The sequence below is a fragment of the Oncorhynchus mykiss genome, unplaced genomic scaffold, assembly GCF_013265735.2.
Source record: "Oncorhynchus mykiss isolate Arlee unplaced genomic scaffold, USDA_OmykA_1.1 un_scaffold_267, whole genome shotgun sequence".
In the NCBI taxonomy this organism is placed as follows: Eukaryota; Metazoa; Chordata; class Actinopteri; order Salmoniformes; family Salmonidae; genus Oncorhynchus; species Oncorhynchus mykiss.
The window spans coordinates 60981-80659 of record NW_023493723.1 but is presented as its reverse complement, the minus strand read 5'-3'; positions in this window follow the sequence as shown (position 1 = coordinate 80659).

Here is a 19679-nt window from a genome sequence, read left to right as displayed (position 1 = left end):
TCACCCAATCTAGAATACCTCACAATAAAATGCAGATCGTATTATCTCCCAAGAGAGTTCTCATCGGTTATAGCCATGGCCGTGTATATCCCCCCTCAAGCTGATACCACAACAGCCCTCAAAGAACTCTACTTTATGCAAACTGGAAGGAGGCCGAAGTTCTATCAACATATCGACTGTTGTACTCGCGCTGTTAAAACACTTGACCACTGTTACTCCAACTTCCAGGATGCCTATAAGGCATCCAAATCTGACCACAACTCCATTTTGCTCCTCCCTTCCTACAGGCAGAAACTCAAACAGGAACTACCCGTGAATAACATTGACATATACACTGATTCTGTGACGGAGTTAATCAGGAAGTGTATAGGAGATGCCGTACCCACTGTGACTATTAAAACCTACCCTAACCAGAAACCGTGGCTAGATGGCAGCATTCGCAGAAAACTGAAAGCGCAAACCACCGCATTTAACCATGGCAAGATGACTGGGAATATGGACGAATACAAACAGTGTACTTATTCCCTCTGTAAGGCAATCAAACAGGAAAAAATCTAATAAAATGTTATTAGTTACATACACGTGTTTAGCAGATGTTATTGGTTACATACACGTGTTTAGCAGATGTTATTGCGGGTGTAGTGAAATGCTTGTGCTTCTAGCTCTGACAGTGCATTAATATCTAACAAGTAATATCTAAAAATTACACAACATATACCCAATACACACAAATCTAGTAAAGAAATGAAATTAAGAATACAAAAATATATGGACGAGCAATGTCAGAGCGGCATAGAATACGATTCAGTAAGTAGGATAGTTTAGGCTCTTGAATATACATATAGGCAATGCAAGGTATAGAACAAAGTGGAGTCGCAATTCAACGGCTCAGACACGAGACGATTGTGGCAGGATCTACAGACAATCACTGACTACAAAAGAAAAAACAGCCACATTGTGGACACTGACACCTTGTCTCCAGACGAGCTGAACTCCTTATTTGCCCTCTTTTAGGATAACAGTGCTACCAACGCAGCCTGCTACCAAGGACTGTGGGCTCTCCTTCTCCATGGCGCATGTGAGTAAGACGTTTAAGCCTGTTAACCCTCGCAAGACTGCCAGCCCAGACGACATCCCTAGGCGCGTCCTCAGAGCATGCGCACACCAGCTGGCTGGTGTGTTTACGGACATATTCAATCTCTCCCTGTCCTAGACTGCTGTCCTCACATGTTTCAAGATGGCCACCATTGTTCCTGTACCCAAAAAAAGCAAAGGTAACTGAACTAAATGACTATCGCCCCGTAGGACACACTTCTGTCATCATGAAGTGCTTTGAGAGACTAGTCAAGGATCATATCACCTCCACCTTACCTGTCACCCTAGACCCACTTCAATTTTCTTACCACCCCAATAGATCCACAGGAGATGCTATCATCATCATCACTCTGCACACTGCCATCTAGACAAGAGGAATACATGTGTAGACAAGAGGAATACATGTGTAAGAGTGCTGTTCGTTGACTATAGCTCAGCATTCAACACCATAGTACCCTCGAAGTTAATCATTAAGCTCGAGGCCTTGTGACTGAACCCCGCCCTGTGCAACTGGGTCCTGGACTTCCTGACGGGCCGCCCCCATGAAGGCAGGAAACAACACATTCACTTTGCTGATCCTCAAGACTGAGGCCCCAGAAGTGTGCATGCTCAGCCCCCTCCTGTACTCCCTGTTCACCCATGACTGGTGGCCATGCACGCCTCCAACTCAATTATCAAGTTTGCAGACGACACAACAGTAGTAGGCTTGATTACCAACAAGGGAGGAGGTGAGGGCTCTGGGAGTTTGGTGCCAGGAAAATAACCTCTCACCTATCCTCAACAAAACAAAGGAGCAGATCATAGACTTCAGGAAATAGCAGCGGGAGCATCCCCCTATCCACATCAGGCTGCTCATAAACTGTAGCCTACACCTTTCTGGAGTTGGAGCTCACCGAGTTAGCAGTTTCTGTCTGCATGCAAGGCCTGCTACACCAGCGCAGGTGCACACTGAAGGCTAGGAGCAGAGAAGCGGTTACCGGATTGGAAAACCTGATGAGTGGGAAATTCTACATGTTCTCAATACCACCAGGAACTTGGTCTCTCTGCAATTGCATTTGTACCACTCTCAAATGCAACTGGAACTACACTTGATGCCATACTTCCAAAATCTCAAACTATATAATTTATTTTTTCTGTGTCAAAAGGCAGCTCATTTTATTGACAATGGTGCCGGCTCCACCAAGACCTCACGCATTGGGAAACTGGGCCGCTGATACCATACAATCTCTACCGACTCCCTAGGATTTTAAAAACAGAGCAGGTTTTGGCCTCTTGCATGTTAATGTCAGAAGTCTATTTCCAAAAATAGACATGATTAGAATATGGGCCAAAACGACAAATGCAGACGTAATGGTTTTATCAGAAACTTGACTAAAGAAATCTGTGTCAAATAACTGGATTTCTATTGATGGTACATGGGTTTTAGAGCTGATCGGATGAGTAAAGGAGGAGGGGTTGCAATTTATGTTAAATCTGACTTTTTAACACCACTGAAATTCTCTCCATTACCAAAGCCAAACATTTTTAATTGCTTGAGGTTAAAGTGAACGTATATAAGAACTCCCCCATCACAGTAGTCGGCTGCCTCAGACCGCCCTGGGCTGCTACAGACCGCCCTGGGCTGCTACAGACCGCCCTGGACTGCTACAGACCTCCCTCGGCTGCTACAGACCTCCCTCGGCTGCTACAGACCTCCCTCGGCTTCGGGAGATGCACTTAACTCTCTTTCTGATGCCCTGCACAAGCTAAATGACTCTGAATTCATTATTTTAGGAGATTTGAACTGGGACATGCTTACATCTGTATCGGACTCTTTTAAAGAACTGTGTGACTCCCTGAATCTAACTAAATTAATGAATACGCCTACGAACACACCTTACAAATACACATCGACTGGGATATTCTGTAATGATGTCAGTGATCACTGTGCAATCGCTTGTGTTAGAAATACAAAAATGACCAAAGCCAAACCCCGTTATATTTTTAAAAGACATTTTAGACAGTTTGATGAGCAAGTGTTCTTACATGATCTGTACCATAATATTGACAGAGTAAGTCTGATTCCTGATGTTGACACTGCCTGGGACTATTTTTATATGAAATTAGTGTCCATTTGTGATAAACATGCCCATGTGAAGAAATGTAGAATCAGTGGAAGAGACAATCCCTGGTTTTCAGATAACGTGGCAGAATAAATTAGAAAGAGAAATATCTCTTGGAATCAAGCTAGACATGCAAATTCTCCTGTTGACTGGCCCTCCTTCAGAGCTTTAAGAAACAAAAGTACAGGTTTTTATCAGGAAGTCCAAATCAGGTTACTGTTTAAAAGCAGTCACAGAGATCGTAAGCAACCCTACCAAGTTCTGGAAGCTAATCAAATCAGTGTCAGGTTCTAATATATCCTCTGGCCTTCCTGACCATTTAATGATGGATTCTAATGAAGTGAAGGATAAAGCTGATATTGTAGGGGTTTTTAACAAGCACTTCATATATTTTGGTTCAGTTTTTGATAATGTTGGGGCCCAGACCTCTAATGTAATCTATGTTACAGTAAACTATTATATAGGCCCTTAAAGTGAACCATCTTAACTTTGAGCCTGTTTCTTACACTGAGATCTATAAAGCACTAAATAGACACTAAAAAGTCTGCAGGTCCAGACAACCTGGACCCCTTTTTATTTAACCAGGTAGGCTAGTTGAGAACAAGTTCTCATTTGCAACTGCGACCTGGCCAAGATAAAGTATAGCAGTGTTAACAGACAACAACACAGAGTTACACATGGAGTAAACAATTAACAAGTCAATAACACACTAGAAAAAAAAGAAAAAAAGGAGAGTCTATATACATTGTGTGCAAAAGGCATGAGGAGGTAGGCGAATAATTACAATTTTGCAGATTAACACTGGAGTGATAAATGATCAGATGGTCATGTACAGGTAGAGATATTGGTGTGCAAAAGAGCAGAAAAGTAAATAAATATAAACAGTATGGGGAAGAGGTAGGTAAAGTTGGGGTGGCTATTTACCGATAGACTATGTACAGCTGCAGCGATCGGTTAGCTGCTCAGATAGCAGATGTTTGAAGTTGGTGAGGGAGATAAAAGTCTCCAACTTCAGCGATTTTTGCAATTCATTCCAGTCACAGGCAGCAGAGAACTGGAACGAAAGGCGGCCAAATGAGGTGTTGGCTTTAGGGATGATCAGTGAGATACACCTGCTGGAGCGGGTGCTACGGGTGGGTGTTGCCATCGTGACCAGTGAATTGAGATAAGGCGGAGCTTTACCTAGCATGGACTTGTAGATGACCTGGAGCCAGTGGGTCTGGCGACGAATATGTAGCGAGGGCCAGCCGACTAGAGCATGCAGGTCGCAGTGGTGGGTGGTATAAGGTGCTTTAGTAACAAAACCGATGGCACTGTGATAAACTGCATCCAGTTTGCTGAGTAGAGTGTTGGAAGCTATTTTGTAGATGACATCGCCGAAGTCGAGGATCGGTAGGATAGTCAGTTTTACTAGGGTAAGTTTGGCGGCGTGAGTGAAGGAGGCTTTGTTGCGGAATAGAAAGCCGACTCTAGATTTGATTTTAGATTGGAGATGTTTGATATGAGTCTGGAAGGAGAGTTTACAGTCTAGCCAGACACCTAGGTACTTATAGATGTCCACATATTCTAGGTCGGAAACATTCAGGGTGGTGATGCTAGTCGGTGTGCGGGTGCAGGCAGCGAACGGTTGAAAAGCATGCATTTGGTTTTACTGGCGTTTAAGAGCAGTTGGAGGCCACGGAAGGAGTGTTGTATGGCATTAAAGCTCGTTTGGAGGTTAGATAGCACAGTGTCCAAGGACGGGCCGGAAGTATACAGAATGGTGTTGTCTGCGTAGCGGTGGATCAGGGAATCGCCCACAGCAAGAGCAACATCATTGATATATACAGAGAAAAGAGTCGGCCCGAGAACTGAACCCTGTGGCACCCCCATAGGGACTGCCAGAGGACCGGACAGCATGCCCTCCGATTTGACACACTGAACTCTGTCTGCAAAGTAGTTGGTGAACCAGGCAAGGCAGTCATCAGAAAAACCGAGGCCACTGAGTCTTCCGATAAGAATATGGTGATTGACAGAGTCGAAAGCCTTATAGCAGCTGGTATTATTACTGAACCTGTGGCTCACATTTTCAACTTCAGTCTCTTGACCAGTTCCATACCCTGCATTTGGAAATCAGATTATGTGGACATCCCTCAGATGCTAACAACTATCTCCAAACTCCCTATCCTGGCCAAAGTCTATGAATCCCTAGTGAACTCACAGTTAAAACTCTTCTTAATTGAAAATAACACACTGAGCGGGGTTCACTCTGGCTTTTGATCGGGGCACAGCGCCACAACTGCAGCTATGGCAAATTACATCATTAATACACTTGTTAATTAAAAAGCAACATTGTGCTGCTCTGTTTGTGGATTTATTCAGTTGACCATGAATTGTTGCTAGCTTGAACTATCTTTCTGACAGAACACAATGTGTAAATACTGATAATCACAAGTCTAGCTTTCTAGAGATTAATAGATGTGTACCCCAGGGTTCCATTTTAGCTCCTTTGTTGTTCTCAATTTTTATTTAAGATTATTTATGATATGGAAATGGGGTGCAACCAGCAAAGTTACATCTATATGCAGATGATACATACAGTACATATATTAATGTGCTCCTTGTCTGGTTCAGGCTGTTGAAGAGCTCCAGACTGTGTTTCAGTCACTGCAGGCCTCCCTTTATGGTCACAAACCATACCTTGAATGTACAAAAAACGAAATTCATGACCTTTACCAGAGCTAGAACTCTGGCAGAGAAGGTTAGCATTGTCACATCTGGTGGCTCATTGAAAACGTGTCATCCTACAAATACCTAGGTATTTGGTTGGATGACCAGTTGTCCTTTAAAGTACATGTGGATAATCTTGTGAGGAAGCTTAAATTGAAATTGGATTTTTATGTTTGTAATAACGCTTGCTTCCCGCTTATGGCTAGAAGCTTGTTCAGGCCACTTTTCTCTCTGTAATTGATTGCGGTGACTTGTTGTATATGCATGACTCTGTTTATCATGCATTCTTGGGCTTTATTACTAATGCCAAGTCACTCACCCACCATTGCACTTTGCACCAAATGGTAGGATGGACCCTACGCAGGGGGTCCTATGCGCAGAAAGCTACATTTGTAAGTGTTCCTCTACAAAGCCCTTTTGGGTAAACTCCCTCTTTACCTCTGTAGTCTGGTCTCCTTCACCACCAGCAGTTACCATACCCGGTCTGCTAGGTGGTTGCTACTTAACTTTTTAGGGCTGCAGGGGCAGTATTGAGTAGCTTGGATGAAAAGGTGCCCATTGTAAATGGCCAGCTCCTCAGTCTCAGTTGCTAATATGCATAGTATTATTAGTATTGGATAGAAAACACTCTAAAGTTTCCAAAACTGTCAAAATATTGTCTGTGAGTATAACATAACTGATATTGTAGGCAAAACCCTGAGGAAAATCAAAGCAGGAAGTGGCTTCTATTTTGAAAACTCCATCTTCCATAGCCTCCCTTTGCTCAATTTAAAGGGATATGAACCAGATTCCTTTTCCTATCGCTTCCTCAAGGTGTCAACAGTCTTCAGATATAGTTTCAGGCTTTTATTTTGAAAAATTAGCCAGAACGATAACATCGCGTCAAGTGGTCACATGAGTTTTGCTCGTGCAACAGAGTTTGGATAGTTATTGCTTTTCCCTCTCCTACTGTGAAAGACATTTGCGGTTGATATATTATCGATTATATATTTTAAAAACAACCTGAGGATTGATTATAAAAAAACTTTTGATATGTTTCTGTGGACATTATGGAAACTATTTGGAATTTGTCTGCGTTGTCGTAACCGCTCTTTCCTGTGGATTTCTGAACATAACGCGACAAACAAACTGAAGTATTTTGGATCTAAAAATAATCTTTATGGAACAAAAGGAACATTTGTTGTGTAACTGGGAGTCTCGTGAGTGAAAACATCCAAAGATCAAAGGTAAACGATTAATTTGATTGCTTTTCTGATTTTTGTGACCGAGCTACCTGATGTGTACTTAATGTTTTATCATGCGATCGATAAATTTACAAAAACGCTTGGATTGCTTTCTCTGTAAAGCATCATTTCAAAATCTGACATGACAGGATTAACAAAAGGCTAAGCTGTGTTTTCCTATAATGCACTTGTGATTTCATGAATATAAATATTCTTAGTAATATTTATTGTATGTAGCGCTATGCTATTCAGCGGTTGTTGATGACACTTATTCCGATATCGGGATTGCAGCCATAACAAGTTAACTGTTATGTCTGCAATCCCGATACCGGGATCGATATGACAACTACCAGTGAAAATAGAGGGCGCCAAATTCAAACCACAGAAGTCTCATAATTACAATTCCTAAAACATACGTTTTATATCATTTTAAAGCTATTCTCATTTTTAATCCCACCAAAGTGTCCGATTTCAAATAGGCTTTTCAGTGAAAGCACTACAAACGATTATGTTAGGTCTCCACGAAACCACAATAAGCACAGCCATTTTCCAGCAAAATATAGCATTCACAAAAATCTGGAATAAAGATCAAATAAATCACTAACCTTGAATTATCTTCATCAGATGACACTCATAGGACTTCATGTTACACAATACATGCATGTTTTGTTTGATAAAGTTCATATTTATATAAAAAAAGTTGACATTGGTGCGTTAGATTCACTAGTTCCAAAAACATCAAGTGATTTTGCATAGCCACATCATTCAACAGAAATAGTCATCATAAATGTAGATGATAATACAAGTTATACACATGGAATTATAGATATATACCTCTCCTTAATGCAACTGCTGTGTCAGATTTCAAAAAAACTTTACGGAAAAAGAAACCCATGCAATAATCTGAGACTGCGCTCAAAAGTAAAAACCCCACAGACGCAAAGATGGCGTCAACATGAACAAGAAATGACATGATAAACATTCCCTTACCTTTGGTGATCTACATCAGAAAGCACTCCAGGAATCCCAGGTCCACAATAAATGTTTGTTTTGTTCGAAAATGTCCGTTATTTATGTCCAAATACCTTCTTTTGTTAGCGTGTTTGGTATACATATCCAAACGCTAATTCTGGTCAGCGTTATATCGGACATAAACTTCAAAAAGTGATATTACCGGTCGAAGAAACATTTCAAACTAAGTACAGAACCAATCATTAGGATGTTTTTAACATATAGCTTCAATAAAGTTCCAACCGGAGTATTCCTTCTTGTCTTCGTGAGCATTGGAACGCAAGTGACTACCATGAGGAAAAAGCTATACTGAGTTCTGCTATACTCACAGACATCATGCAAACAGTTTTAGAAACTTTAGTGTTTTCTATCCAATACTAATAATAAATTGCATATATTAGAAACTGAGACTGAGGAGCAGGCCATTTATTTTAGGCACCTTATTCATCTAAGCTACTCAATACTGCCCCCCAGCCATAAAAAGTTAAAGTCCCAAGGACATTCACACTATTAGGCAAGACTGCCTTCTCTTCTTGTGCACCAGATGCATGGAATACACTACAATTCATGCTTCATCTAGATATGTTAGTGCCACTGAATGAATTTAAAATATAGATGGGAGGCTCTGTTACGGAGGAGTGCAAATGCTTTTTTAAAGGCTGGATCACGTTGTTGTATGTTTTAATTATGTAATGTATTGATTGTTGCTGCCTTCTTGGTCAGGTCTCCCTTGAAAAAGACTTTTCCTTGTTAAATAAAATAAAAAACAGTCTGTCAGGCAAGATAAGGTGGGTGTAGCAGCAAATTTGTCCTGCTTTCACAAAGCGTCAACCAAGCTGTCCCTTTCACTTGCTAGCCATACAGACAACCAGCTAACTAGCCACCGAAATGAAGCTAGAGTGGTGTGTGTTTATCTGTTGGGCTTAGGTTATGGTTTGTCATGTTGGCTAGGTGCAGATAATATTATATAATATGAAAAAAAATTATCTGGTCTGATGAAACCAAGATTAAACTCTTTGGCCTAAATGCCAAGCGTCTTGCCTGGAGGACACCTGGCACCATCCTTACTGTGAAGCATTGTGGTGGCAGCATCATGCAGCGGCAGGGTATCCTAGTGGTTAGAGCATTGGACTAGTAACCAGAAGGTTGCAAGTTCATATCCCTGAGCTGACAAGGTACAAATCTGTTGTTCTGCTCCTGAACAGGCAGTTAACCCACTGTTCCTAGGCCGTCATTGAAAATAAGAATTTGTTCTTAACTGACTTGCCTAGTTAAATAAAGGTAAAATAAAAAAACTCAGCCCCTCCCATCTATCTCTTTACACCATCCATTTTGGATTTCTATTTGCCATATATTTTTCAACTGTGCTGTGATGCTTCACAAAAGCTCTCAACCCTTCTTTTCTCATAGCGTCCACAGATTAAACTAAAGACAAACATTTTTGCAAAAATAATTATTATATTATTGATTGATTGACTATGGCTTTTCAAATCACTCAGTATTGCTATCTGCAGCATTAGTTCTCAGCAAATGTTGCAATTCTTCAGCCATTCCTAGACCTGTGAACAAAAACGAGCTACATATGAACAATACCAAAATAAATGATCTAATGACTCAGCCTCCTCACAACAAAATCTGCAGAGCTGGGAAGATTGTATCCCCCATATATATAACATTCTACTGTTTGCAAGAATTTTGTGTAGTAATTGAAATTAAAAAAATGTAAGTTTTGAATCCGGTGTTGTTTTGTGTATCAATTCATAAACCATGTGCCATGTATGGGTACATCGAAAATCTCTTCCCAACTATTTTGTCATTTATATTGCACAGCTGTCCGTTTTTTGATCCTTAAATTAAATTGGTATATGTTTTTATTTATCACACTTTTCTTTAACCATTTATATTCTTTAATGACTCAACTCCAGCCACTTTAATAATGGGAATTGATGGGAAATGATGTAAAATATATCACTAGCCACTTTAAACAATGCTACCTAATATAATGTTTACATACCCTACATTATTAATCTCATATGTATATGTATATACTGTACTCTATATCATCTACTGCATCTTTATGTAATACATGTATCACTAGCCACTTTAACTATGCCACTTTATTTACATACTCATCTCATATGTATGTACTGCACTCAATACCATCTACTGTATCTTGCCTATGCCGCTCTGTACCATCACTCATTCATATATCTTTATGTACATATTCTTTATCCCCTTACACTTGTGTCTATAAGGTAGTAGTTTTGGAATTGTTAGCTAGATTACTTGTTGGTTATTACTGCATTGTCGGAACTAGAAGCACAAGCATTTCGCTACACTCGCATTAACATCTGCTAACCATGTGTATGTGACAAATAAAATTGGATTTGATTTGATTTGATTTGCATGGCCGAAATACAAGTTTCTTACTTTTTTCCCCTTCTACTTGCCTCTGCCATTTTTGTGGTAATGCTGCAATTAGTTGGTTGTAATTTTGGGTAGAGCAGACATTTCCATATGTCTGTGTTAGCTGCATGTGTGACATAATTCCACCAGTTCTATTTATGATATCATTCACTAAAATTATACCTTTTAAAAATATTCATTCGAAAAATATGTTTTTTCATCAATTTGTATATTGAGTTTAACCACAATATTTGTTGTACTATTTGTTCTGTATTTTCAGGTTGATTAAACTGAAATTGCAACCAACCTTCTTAGGCTTGTTTAAAAAATAATTATATTTTGGAGATTATTTCCTTTCATTCAACCTGAAGTGGGCAGTTGTAATCTCAACCTGAAGTGGGCAGTTGTAATCATTCTTAAACATGGGATGAGACATTCCTACCAATTTACTAGAGAACCAGTTTGGATTTAACTATAACTTTTGTATGACTGATGCCTTTAGCGAGAGGTCTAATGCTTTAATATTTAATAATTTCTGTCCACAGAATTCATATTCGTTATATAAATAGGCCCTTTTAATTTTGTCTGGCTTGCCATTGCAAATAAAATGGAATCTTTTTTGTTCATATAATTTAAAAAGCAGGTCAGTAGGTGTAGGCAAAACCTTAAGCAAATAGGTAAACTGTGATTTGACAAAAGAGTTAATCAGGGTGATTTTTCCACAAAAATACAGATATTTTCATTTCAATGGTAGCAAGATCTTATCAATTTCTGCTAAATTTCTATAAAAATGTATTGGAGTGAGATCATTTCTTTCTTTTGTTATTTGTATACCGAGTATGTCCACAGCTTCGTCAAACCATTTCATTGGTAAACTGCACGGTAATGTAAAATTTGCATTTTTTGTGTGACCCAATTTATCATAATTTGGTTTTAATCCAGAAGTTAGCAAAATTATCTATATCCTCTATGAGGCCATGGAGAGATTCTAATTGTGGTTTGAAAAGAAAACATGAATCATCAGCGTACAATGACACCTTAGTTTTTATGCCGCGGATTTCTAATTCCTTAATACTATTGTTGGATCTAATTTTAACAGCTCACATTTCGATGGCAATAATAAATAGACATGCAGATAGTGGACAACCTTGTTTTACTCTTCTATATAGTTTAAAACTTTCTGAGATGTAGCCATTATTTACTATTTTACACCTAGGTTTACTATACATAACTTTTACCCCAAAATTGAAATTTTCTAAGCATTTATATATAAACTCCAGTAGTACTTTATGAAAAGCCTTTTCAAAGTCAGCTATGAAAATCAGGCCTGGTGTCTTCGGTATTTCATAGTATTCTATTGTTTCCAGTACTTGTCTTATATTATCTCCAATGTATCGTCCACGTAAAAAACCTGTCTGATTAGGATGAATAATATCTGACAATAGTTTTTTAATTCTATGCTCCAAGCATTTTGCTAGGATTTTTGCATCATAACACTGAAGTGTAAGAGACCTCCAATTTTTTAAATTGACTGGATCTTTATTTAAACCACTTAGGTCCTGTTTCAGTAATAATGATACCAGATATTCTTGTTGCGTGTCCAATAACCTGCCATTTAAATAGGAGTGGTAATATGCTAAAAATGATCCTCTGAGTATAAAAAAAGTATAAAAAATAAAATAAAAAAAGTTTGGTATACTTCCATTGGTATGCCATCCAGCCCTGGAGTTCTCACAGCCTTTAAGGCTTTAATTGCATCTAGAAGTTCCTCCTCTGTAATTTGGCTTTCACATGGGTCTTTCTGTACAGATGTTAATTTTGGGTTAGGGTTCATAGCTCTGGCCTCTCTGTCCGAAGTGGTGTCCACGTTCGAGTTGGATTTTGTCGATAGCTTCGCGTGGAATCTGAAGCACTGTGAGGAGGAACTCTCTAACTACAGATTCAGGAACTTCTCCTTCTTTCTCTTGGATACCCGTAAGTAACAGATTCTCTCGCATGGATCTAGTCTGTATGTCAAGTAAGGCTTCTCTCAGAGCGGTGTTCTCTTTTTTAAGTTCATTAATAACTTCGGTTTCAATCTTCCTGACTGTCCCTTTTAGCTTGTTTGTATCTTTCTCCAATGTTCCAGCTTTTTCATCACTCATCTCTTCAACTCTTTTATATCCTTACTGACTAATTCAAGTATACCCAGTTTGTCATTTACTGATTCTAACAGATCGGTTTAGACCTTTACCATTCCCAGTGGTGGAAATATTAAATCGTCTGTGTCTGAAGAAGTGTCACATTTTCGATTCGAAAAAGCTTCCCGTCTTACTCTCCGTCATGTTTGGGTGTTGCTTGTTTTCTGAATATTTGTCGATAAATTTCTCTAGTCTTAAGATTTGTTTTGTGTTGTTATCCAGATTGAAGATTATCACCCACCAGATTGTGTAGTGCTAATATTTAGTCTAACTTAAAGATTTAGAATATTACGTGTTTATCCTGAGGTGCTATACATAACTACATTCAGTCCCCCATCTTCAGTCCGCCATCTTCCTTGACTACCTTTAAGTTTTTATAGAAGACTCATCTCTTCAGCAGGTTTTATGATTGAGTGTAGTCTGGCCCAGGTGGGTGTGAAGGTGAATGGAAAGGCACTGGAGCAATGAACCACCCTTGCTGTCTCTGCCTGGCCGGTTTCCCTCTCTCCACTGGGATTCTCTGCCTCAAACCCTATTACAGGGGCTGAGTCATTGGCTTACTAGTTATCTTCCATGCCGTCCCTAGGATGGGTGCGTCACATGAGTGGGTAGAGCCACTGACGTGATCTTCCTGTTGGGGTTGGCGCCCCCCTCGGATTTGTGCCATGGGGAAGATCTTTGTGGGCTATACTCGGCCTTGACTCAGGATGGTAAATTGGTGGTTGAAGATATACCTCTAGTGGTGTGGAGGCTGTCTCAGACTCCGGTATTTATGCTGCAATAGTTTATGTGTCGGGGGGCTAGGGTCAGTTTGTTATATCTGGAGTATTTCTCCTATCTTATCCAGTGTCTTGTGTGAATTCAAGTTCAGTTGAGTTATATCTGGAGTATTTCTCTCTTTCTCTTTCTCTCTCTCTTTCTCTCTCTCTTTCTCTCAGAGGACCGGAACCCTAGGACCATGCTTCAGGACTACTTGGCCTGATGACTCCTTGCTGTCCTCAGTCCACCTGGTTGTGCTGCTCCAGTTTCAACTGTTCTGCCTGCGGCTATGGAACCCCTCCCTACCTGTTCACCGGACGTGATACCTTGTCCCGGACCTGCTGTTTTGGATTATCTCTGTACTGCACATGCTGTCTCTAACTCTGAATGATTGGCTATGAAAAGCCAACTGATATTTACTCCTGAGGTGCTGCTGACCTGTTGCACCCTCTACAACCACTGTGATTATTATTATCTAACCCTGCTGGTCATCTATGAACGTTTGAACATCTTGGCCATGTACTGTTATAATCTCCACCCGGCACAGCCAGAAGAGGACTGGCCACACCTCAGAGCCTGGTTCTAGGTTTCTTCCTAGGTTCCTGCCTTTCTTGGGAGTTTTTCCTAGCCAACGTGCTTCTACATCTGCATTGCTTATTGTTTGGGGTTTTAGGCTGGGTTTCGTGCCTTTGAGACCATCCTCTCATCTATGGACAGGTTCTGGGCTGGCTGAAAATAGGTCTTGCAGGCCTCAACAATGTTGGGGTAGAGAGGTTTGATTTTGCTGTGCCTCTCTTCTTGTCATTGTCCTCATCAACTTTTCGGTCACTGATATGAAGCGCCTGTGAGAGAACCAGAAACCTTTTGCATGACATGACAGTGAGGGGGAAAGGCAGTTGGTAGAGAGATTACTTTTTCCAGTAGTCGCTCAGGGTTTTCAGCTTCACCAGCCCTATGTCGATGACCAGTGGAAGGTAGCAGAAAAGGTCTGACATGGAAATGGGCTTCCATGGTACTTTTTTTTGCCTGCTTGCCTCTTCGCCCCATATTAATTACTGTTAGACACGAGCAAATCAACAACTGAGGGGTGAAAAACAGCTGAAAAAGATGAAGGGGGCTGTACGTTGCAGTCATGTTCAGCTGAGGTCCTGGCTTCCTTTTCGGCCTAAATGTTGGTTGAGGTGGCTCCACATCATCTTCTAGGACAGTGTGCCAACACCCGTCTGTCCCTTGGTTTGCAGGTTGCACACTTCCCCTCCTCCGCTTCTTTGTCAGTGCCTTCACACCTCTGGATGGCCCGGGAGGTGTGGAGCCGGAGACAGCAGGGGTCCGGCTGGATGAACCAGCTTCAGTGGTTGACATTGGGGGCTCCCATTCGGAGTCAGTGGCACCGTGAAATAAAAAAGTTCAGTTAGAATAGTTACACATATGAGCCCTGTATCAACAGGTATAATAAACAGATATATATAGAGTACAGGGAACATAATCACTAGGTTGAAGTGCTGTTCCATTTCATTCTGGCCATTGTTGTGGGCCTACCCTCCCCTCAACAGCCTCAAATAGGCTATTTCATGTGGGGGTGGGGTGGAGCGGCAGACACACGCATCTCGGCCATGCTCTCTCTAATCCACAATATGTTGATTGAGTGGAGGAAGCATGGTCGCTGTGTTGAGATGTGTGGATTTGCTGTTACATTCTACTCCATTCCATATTTTATATATATATATATATATTTATATATATATATACACATACACACACAAACATAGGCTATGGGTCATACACATACAGTGGGGACAACAAGTATTTGAAACACTGCCGATTTTGCAGGTTTTCCTACTTTTCCTACTACAAAGCTTAGAAGAGGTCTGTAATTTTTATCATAGGTACACTTCAACTGTGATAGACGGAATCTAAAACAAAAATCCAGAAAATCACATTGTATGATTTTTAAGTAATTAAGTATTTGATACATCAGAAAAGCAGAACTTAATATTTGGTACAGAAACCTTTGTTTGCAATTACAGAGATCATACGTTTCCTGTAGTTCTTGACCAGGTTTGCACACACTGCAGCAGGGATTTTGGCCAACTCCTCCATACAGACCTTGTCCAGATCCTTCAGGTTCTAGGGCTGTCGCTGGGCAATACGGACTTTCAGCTCCCTCCAAAGATTTTCTATTGGGTTCAGGTCTGGAGACTGGCTAGGTCACTCCAGGACCTTGAGATGCTTCTTACGGAGCCGTTCCTTAGTTGCACTGGCTGTGTGTTTTGGGTCGTTGTCATGCTGGAAGACCCAGCCACGACCCATCTTCATTGATCTTACTGAGGGAAGGAGGTTGTTGGCCAAGATCTCGCTATACATGGCCCCATCCATCCTCCCCTCAATACGGTGCAGTCGTCCTGTCCCCTTTGCAGAAAAGCATACCCAAAGAATGATGTTTCCACCTCCATGCTTCACGGTTGGGATGGTGTTCTTGGGGTTGTACTCATCCTTCTTCTTCCTCCAAACACGGCGAGTGGAGTTTAGACCAAAAAGCTCTATTTTAGTCTCATCAGACCACATGACCTTCTCCCATTCCTCCTCTGGATCATCCAGATGGTCATTGGCAAACTTCAGATGGGCCTGGACATGCGCTGGCTTGAGCAGGGGGACCTTGCGTGCGCTGCAGGATTTTAATCCATGACGGCGTTGTGTGTTACTAATGGTTTTCTTTGAGACTGTGGTCCCAACTCTCTTCAGGTCATTGACCAGGTCCTGCCGTGTAGTTCTGGGCTGATCCCTCACCTTCCTCATGATCATTGATGCCCCACGAGGTGAGATCTTGAATGGAGCCCCAGACCGAGGGTGATTGACTGTCATCTTGAACTTCTTCCATTTTCTAATAATTGAGCAAACAATTGTTGCCTTCTCACCAAGATGCTTGCCTGTTGTCCTGTAGCCCATCCCAGCCTTCTGCAGGTCTACAATTTTATCCATGATGTCCTTACACGGCTCTCTGGTCTTGGCCATTGTGGAGAGGTTGGAGTCTGTTTGATTGAGTGTGTGGACAGGTGTCTTTTATACAGGTAACGAGTTCAAACAGGTGCAGTTAATACAGGTAATGAGTATTATACGTCCCGCGAAAAGAACCATCATGTTTGGTTGTGTTACACACAACCAGTTTATTGCAATGAAACCAAACATGACTGGATAAACGCACGTGTGTGTATTTACATAAAATGTTTTGTCGAAAGTTGAATGTGACGGAATTCACGACACAAGCGGTTCACAAAATGTTTCGTGTTAGGCTATAAAAATGGATTTTATCAAACAAAAGACCATTCATTGTGTAACAGTGAACCTTGGGATTGCAAACAGAGGAAGATCTTCAAAGGTAAATTATTTATTTTATTGCAATTTGTGATTTTGTTACGCTTGTGCTGGTTGAAGTAGTATTTTGGTATGGGGCTCTGTCCTCAGATAATCGCATTGTATGCTTTCGCCGTAAAGCCTTTTTGAAATCTGACAACGCAGTTGTATTACCAAGATTATAGGCTTTTGAACCATGTGAGACACTTGTATTTTCTTGAATGTTTAATATTATTATTTATGTAGTGCCATTTCACCGGATGTTGTCGAATTTAAACCCGCTAACAGGATCTGTGCACTAAGAAGATATATAATTTTCTAGCTCTGAGTCTCTACTTTATCCAATGTAAAAAACACAATTTCAAATTTTGCTACATAACACCGAATCAGTCTGTATAGACGGAACATTTCCAGGTCTTTAATATGTGACTGTCTGTATAGGCAGAACATTTAAAGGGCCTTAATATGGGCCAGTTCGTATAGGCAGAATATTTACAGGGCTTCAATGTGGGCCTGTCTGTATAGGAAGAACATTTATAGGGCTTTAATGTGTGTTGTGTAATCGGACTGAAGGTAGTTAAGGAGTCAAGCGCAGCAGAGCAGAGATGTCAATGTAGCGTCTTTAATAGGCATGTCCCAAAACTGTACAGGGTCAATGTCCAATAAACACCCAAGACAATGGGAACACACAGTTACTCACGGATGGAGAAAAAACAACGCTCCTTACTATACTTAACATACGGTACACGTGAATAAACTGAGGAAAAAAACCTCAACGAGCAACATGAAAAATAATCCTGCACAAACCTAAGCGGGAAAACAGGGGTAAATATACACACAGAAATGAAAGCAAATTGAAACCAGGTGTGAATGACCCAAAGACAAAACAAATGGAAAAGGAAAAATGGATCGGTGATGGCTAGTAGGCCGGCAACGCCGAACGCAGAGCACCGCCCGAACAAGGAGAGGAACCACCTTCGGTGGAAGTCGTGACAATATGGGTCTGTCTGTATAGGAAGAACATTTACAGGGCTTTAAATAACATTTACTGTGCTTTAATATGGGCCTGTCTGTGTTAGCAGAACGTTTACAGGGCTTTACTCAAGGATTCTCTTGGTCCGTTCAGGTAGTATTATAAGCTCTGTGAGCTATGGCTCTGAGGAGAACAGCCACTGTAGTTCACTGTCAACAGATTGCACTTTATTGAACCAGAGCTTGTCAGCATTTTTGGAGAGCTGGTGATGTATAATTGTGTGATCCTTTATAAAACAGTTTGTGGATGACAGGGACCAGAGGCTTCATTACTCTGGGTTTTATTGGACTGTGAAGAAAGGCCATTCTCCTAGTGATGAATAACAGCTCTCTGTTGGGAGTCAAGGTAAAACACTGTGAAGACAGGCCATTATCCTAGTGATAAATAACAGCTCTTTGTTGGGAGTCAAGGTAAAACACTGTGAAGACAGGACATTCCCCTAGTGATGAATAACAGTTGGGAGTCAACGTAAAACACTGTGAAGACAGGACATTCTCCTAGGGATGAATAACAGCTCTCTGTTGGGAGTCAACGTAAAACACTGTGAAGGCAGGCCATTCTCCTAGTCATGAATAACAGTTGGGAGTCAACGTAAAACACTGTGGAGGCAGGACATTTTCCTAGTGATTAATAACAGCTCTCTGTTGGGAGTCAAGGTAAAACACTGTGAAGACAGGACATTCTCCTAGTGATGAATAACAGTTAGGAGTCAAGGTAAAACACTGTGAAGACAGGACATTCTCCTAGTGATGAATAACAGTTGGGAGTCAACGTAAAAAACTGTGGAGACAGGACATTTTCCTAGTGATTAATAACAGCTCTCTGCTGGGAGTCAAGGTAAAACACAGTGAAGACATGACATTCTCCTAGTGATTACTAATCAATCAATCAAATGCATTTATAAAGCCCTTTTTACATCAGCAGATGTCACAAAGTGCTGTACAGAAACCCAACCTAAACACCAAACAGCAAGCAATTCAGATGTAGAAGCACAGTAGATAAGAAAAACTCCCTAGAAATTCAGGAACCTAGGAAGAAACCTAGAGAGGAACCAGGCTCTGAGTGGTGGCCAGTCCTCTCTGCTGGCAGTCAAGGTAAAACTCGCTGTGAACACAGGACATTCTCCTTGTGATGAATAATAGCAATCTGGTAAAACACAGGTAGAACACACAATACCTGCTCAGAGTGTGTGAAAACACACTTTGCTGATGAAATTTATTTTATGTTAAAAAAAATTTTTTTACTAAGACAGATATGAATCTTCATGTTCTGAATTCTTCAGTGGGGTATTTTTAGAACATATCATTAACGTTATCAAATCAATCAAATTTTATTTGTCATGTTTTGGAAATAACAGGTGTAGACTAACAGTGAAATTCGTATGGGAGATGCAGTCCTCAATTTAACCTTGCGTAATACCCTAGATGCAGTTGCACACCTAAAAACAAAAAACATTTGTCATAAGAAACTAGCTCCTTGATATACAGAAAATACCCGAGCTCTGAAGCAAGCTATATCGAATCTCCCATTCCTCTCAAAAGTTTTAGAAAAAGCTGCTGGGCAGCAACTCACTCCATTCCTGAAGACAAACAATGTATATGAAACACTTCAGTCTGGTTTAAGACCCTCTACTTTTAAACTCGGACAAAACAGAGATTCTAGGTCTAGGTCCTGAGAAACAAAGAGATCTTCTGTTGAATCTGACAATTAATCTTGATGGTTGTACAACTTTCTTGTCAAAAATGATGCAGAAAAATGAACCCACACTTTTGTAACTTCTAGATTAGACGACTGCATTGCTCTACTTTCC